Here is a 6,075-nt window from a genome sequence, read left to right on the forward strand (position 1 = left end):
TGTCACTGTTTTGAGAACGAAATATTTCCCTGAACAAAAGTGATTACATTTTAGAAATGAAGGAAGTGTATTGGAATCTAACAAAAGCGCCCAGCACTCGCTTATTAAAGTCTTCTCCGTGTAGTGGTTGTTCTGGTATATCAATTATATACGATATATGATTGTACAAAAATACAGAAATATGACTTGTAAAGAGTAAGGTTTCAAATAATTTATCATTCACTGTGAAATATGTCAAGTGAGTGAGTGAGTTCGGCAAATCGGCAATATTTCAGTCATATAGTGACAAGAACAGTTATGTTAAACGTGATATTAAATATCTATCACAAAGGACAGTATAATATAAGTAAGATGTTACAAAATTGGAGCATGGAAATTAACCATTTCAAATTCTAAAATACGCTACTCAACACAAATCAATGTCATATTTAATGCAATTATATACGAGCTATAGACCACCAGCAACCAAAGTTGAAATCATGTGTGTGCGTGTGCGTGTGTGTGTGTGTGTGTGTGTGTGTGTGTGTGTGTGTGTGTGTGTGTGTGTGTGTGTGTGTGTGTGTGTGTGTGTGTGTGTGTGTGTGTGTGTGTGTACACACTCACATATACATGTATGTATGTATATATGTATATGTATATTACTTGGTTGCAGTCACTACAGCTTAATAGCCCTGGCACAATCCCTATCGTTTCCGATGCCAATGAACCATATACTGTTTGGTGTCCATGCAGTTGTTTGTTTTCTTCTCCTTTCACTGACTGTAATGTCAATTAAGTTCACTTCGTTTATTGTATGCTTAGAGATCTTCAGCAGAAATCTGTGTATTGTGTCCACAGCACACGCATGTAAAGAGACTGCCTCATATGCCTCAAAAACTGGAAGGTCATGCATTCAAAATTCCCATGGACTGCTTTGGAAATTTGATATTCAATATGCGTCACTTGGATGAGTATCAAGTTTTATACTTTTCTCAAGTCACCTGATCGATGACAGTGTCTAAAGGGTGCATATTGATGCACAGGATGATGCATCAAACGTTATCATGTGACAGTTTGAAAAACATGTCCCCTCAAACTGACCAAGGACTGGTTGTGATAGTTTGATATGCAAGAGTGAGTGAGTGAGTTTAGTTTTATGCCGCACTCAGCGATATTCCAGCTATATCGCGAGTCTGTAAATAATCGAGTCTGGACCAGACAATCCAGTGATCGATCTGCGCAATCCGAGGTTCCATGGCTGATACTAACTACACTATCACTGGTAATTTCTCTAAGCAAATGCATTACAGTATTCACCATGTGTTGCATCAGCTCTTGGGAAACTCTATGCTTTAATGTCTAGTTTATCCAACAAAAGTTGATTTGTAGCACTGTGGTGTGATGTGTATCACGTGATTGATAAATTTATGCACATAAATTGGCACGCCTACAAGGTCAGTAAAACGGAAAATCAATGAATAATAATATTATGCAAATTTCCTCATTCAGACTCTGAGCCATCTAATTCTCCGCGGTTTCAAATTACGAAACGATACAATCATTACAACATCTGGTAGATGCATGAACATCACATTCCACATCAGCCTAAAAGTTTTGTATCAGTTGAGGTTTCTAGAAGCTTAGTTGTCCTACTACAGTCACGTGACACACTGCTGCGCTGTAATATCTGCATATTGATGACGTGGCAAGACATCTCAGGCAATCAGTTTAGCATCATCCCGTGGTTGCCTGCTTTTGAGGGAAATTGAATACTATTTTGGTTCGAGGGACCAAGCCGTTTAGGTGAGTCGATATTCAATAAGACAAACATAGCTGTTGTTTCCATTAGCAGTTGCGTAAGAGGCGATTAACGAGATCAGGCCTAGATTTTCTGAACGAAGATCAGGGTGCCATTTAACATTAACTTACGACTATCTTAGCGCTAAGAGATCTTCGAAAATCTAGGCCCAGGGGTTCAGACCCGCTGACTTGACCTTGACATTGGGACCCATTTCGATTGTTATTTAATTGCAATGTGACCTTTGAAGATCCGGGTCAGAATTTGTCTTCAGCAACCCATGCTTGTCGAAAGAGGTGATCGGGTTGTCAGACTCGCTTACTTGGTTGGCACATGTCATCGTACCCCAAATGCGAAGATCGATGCTCATGCTGTTGATCACTGGATTGTCTGCTCCAAACTCGATTACTTACAGACCGCCGCCATATAGCTCTGCTACTGATGTGTTGCGTAACACAGCAAACAAACAAACATTAGCAATTGCACGAGTTTACAAACTAAGATCCTTGTTGTTGTTCCTCTGGTATTAACGGATGTTTCCCCCAGGATAACTACAATCATTGTGACAAACAGCGACTGCAAGTAATAGTGCTATAATAGCATCAAGGCATGTATGAGTCTTTATCAGTACAGACAGCCCTTTGAACGTATGACCCAAGCATATAAGAAACTGAGAAATTAATATTAATTAGAGTGATTATCACAGCAATATCACAACAAGGGAAACCAGAAATGCTTCACATATTGTCCCCATGTAGGGAATCGAACCCGGGTCTTCGGCGTGACCAGCGAACTCATTTATTACTGAGCTACCCCAACGCCCCAATATTTATCAGAACAATGGCTTGTAATTTGGTGGTATTAACCCAATTGCTGGTGTTTCTATATAGGAAAAGTAAGTTTGACATGTGGTCAATATGGACAAGGCCTTCGATGAATGAATATGAAACGTTAGAAATATGATGATATGTATGTGAGTGAGTGAGTGAGTTTAGTTTTACGCCGCTTTTTAGCAATGAATATGAATATCACGGCGGGAAATACCAGAAATGGGTTGATATGTATGTAAGAAAATGGAAAGGTTCCCTGAACAAACACCTAAAGGTCCTAGATATGATGGGCCCCGAATTATCTCAAAGATATATAGACCAGCATGGACTTCTTCTCTTGGGAAAACCACTCAATAACAATCAAATGCTTTCATGGCTTCAAACAGCTACTCATGACAACAGTTTTAATGTACAGTAACAATCATTGAAAAGCGGATATGAATTTCCTAATCTTTAATATTCTAAAAGCTTGTCACAAACTATAGTCTTGGCGATTATGTGTATATACTCAGAGGCAAAGGCGTTGTGACCAGGGTTTTTTCATCGGTAATTATTTTGTGAATGAAGTTTTGGATTTGAACCAGATGAAGAGTGTGATTAAATGGCCGAAGGAACGCAGCCAAGCAGTTTGCAAAAACATGACAAATTCCCGCAAAATGGCCATTGATGTTCACTTTAAAAGGTAAAAAAGCCAGAGGCATAGCATGTGCCTTGCGGAAACTGACAGGTGGAGAGCTATAGGTATGTTTTAGTCTAGTACCTTGCAGCGTGACGTTACTCGTTGATTCAACGTCCAAACAAACACCCTTGGCACAAATGGCTACGGTTTCAGGAAAACCATCGGTACCGACCCTACGTAAGACGTAATGTTCCAGAAGAATGCAGATGGATTCGAACCACACACCTCCAACAGAGGTGTATCTGCGAGAAACGTACGACGACGTATACGTGTCTTCGGCATCCGTTCAAGATGCCCAGCACGATGTCCAAGTCTTACGCCAGAACGTCTACGTCGACATATCCAGTGGAGCAGAACACTTGTAATAGGGACCATGTGAGTGGAGAAGAGTTGCCCTCCTTCTTCTCGCCTTCAGGAGACCATGTGAGTGGAGAGGAAGAGTTGCCCTCCGCCTTCTCCGAGACACGTGTCTACAGGAGACCATGTGAGTGGAGAAGAGTTGCCCTCCTTCTTCTCCGAGACACGTGTCTACAGGAGCACAGATGAACGCTGCGTGTGTGCTGGAAGGTGAAGGCATGTGCACCACAATGATAAATTACCACAAAAAGGAGCCGCATACCAGAATATCGATATCGCTGACTAGATACATCGGTATCAGAGTGAGTGAATAAGGTAATATTTAAGTTGGGCAAAGTTTCAGCCATATCGTGACTAAAACATGTTATACACAAATAATTAAAACTAAAACAAAGGACTGTAAAGGACAGTAAAATAACTTGATTGTCGCAGACATAGGTCCGGTATCAGAGTGTACGTGTAAGTGTACAGAGGTTAAGGGAACTTGCAACATTATTTTCTAAAAACTTGCTGATATTACAAGACATGCACAAAGAATCATCTTCTATGGTGTCTGAAGAGTAGCACATTATGATGTTGTTAAGCATCGTTTTATGTCATGTCAAATCAAAATCCAAGAAAAACGATCCCCTTTTCAAACAGAATTTGATATTTACTTCCTGTTAATCTATGTACGCCCCTTTTAGCAATATTCCAGCATATGGGCGGGGTACACCAGAAATGGGCTTCAAACACTGTGCCCATATGGGGAATCGAACCCGGGTCTTCGGCGTGCCGAACGAACGCTTTACCACTGGGCTACCCCACCGCCCCATGTTGATTGGTACACCTACTTTGTGTGAAACAAGTCTAGATCTCTATGTTTCATGGAAGCAGATGACACCGTATGTTCCAAACAAATCTGGGCGTTATACCAATGTAGGTATACTACTACTGCTGATTTCCAATCGGCTCTTGTGATGTAATACCCTTACATAATATACTGTAATTTACATATCATGAAGGAAATAAAAAATACTATCCATCTGTATTCATGCTACGAACAAATGTTCATATGAATAAAAGTGCGGAATCCATTTCCATATTCATAAGACATATAAGCTAAGTCAGAATCAATTGTAGGATGTCGACTAAATACGTGTTTAGGAATCGTTATCAAATTGTTATGCACACATGAACGATCGAAGATGTTAGCATGCTGCCCCACTGGTGACACCATTGTCCACCTCAATGGTCTTTAATTTCTTACAATCTTAGAATATTCATTTAAAGGTAAATCCTGCTGGTATTATCTTAACTATTGAACACACTGAATGGCATTTCGAAGAAGAACTGCAATCGTAAAGAAATATTGATGCTGTTGTGTAAAGGCATACATGAATTGAAAGGCAATAATGGATCCAAATGCATTTTTATCACACTCTTCATGAGAACAAACACAGCCCTTAAAGGCACAATATCACACATTTTCGGGAATATTTTGGCCTATATTTTATATATTAGGGGCATATGCACTCACTTTAGCTTCCTACTGATGCAATACAACCCTTATCATCCCTTATGACTTGTCTGAAATCGGTAATCGAAACTTTGAGGCGAACAGCTTCCAAACAGAGAACACTTGCCATATATGGAATGTTAACACTTGCTCCGTACAACTGTCGGTGTTTGTCGAACTGGCCTCAATCACGCATTGCCTTATAGGATATTCGTAAAGAGCACTCCAAGGGACACAACTCTATTGGGTTCGCTTGAAATGATGTTCGGCAACTTTGCATTAATCCATTCGAACGTTTGTAATTTAAGATTGTGATCTAAATACGTGGGTGTTTTTAAAAATAAATTATATGGTGGCTTCCCTGATAGTTAAAATTATTGAGAGAAATGCATTATGCCAACACCAACTTGCACAGGTAAAACACTAAAATACTGAAGTAGCAGATAACAAAATGTATAATATGAATAGGACATATGTCTGTATATCAATATGTATGCATTTACTAAATTACTATCCATGACACCATGACACTTGGTACCGTATACACATTCCTCCAAGTGGAGGCTTGGAACTCTTGACTTAACCCCTCGTCCATGTAAACGTCATTACAGTGTGTGTGTGTGTGTGTGTGTGCGTGCGTGCGTGCGTGCGTGCGTGCGCACGGGAGGGGGAGATTATAAGTGTTTGAAAGAGACAGGACATATAACTGAAGTACTAAAGCATGGGTGATGATGATACGGGCAGTTACAAATTTATTGGATGAGTGGAAATGGAGATGATTAAAGTTGCCACCATTGAAGAAGAACCCAATTTCATACCTTAGTCCTTATTTGGTGATTGGTAAGTGTTCATTTATAAACTGATGCATGAGTCATAATGAAACCTTTCATTTGGTTTCTTACAATGATCAGTGACCCTGTTTTTACTTTTAGAA

The sequence above is a fragment of the Haliotis rubra genome, unplaced genomic scaffold (assembly GCF_003918875.1).
Source record: "Haliotis rubra isolate DU_JTF1 unplaced genomic scaffold, ASM391887v1 Scf407, whole genome shotgun sequence".
NCBI classification, from domain to species: Eukaryota; Metazoa; Mollusca; class Gastropoda; order Lepetellida; family Haliotidae; genus Haliotis; species Haliotis rubra.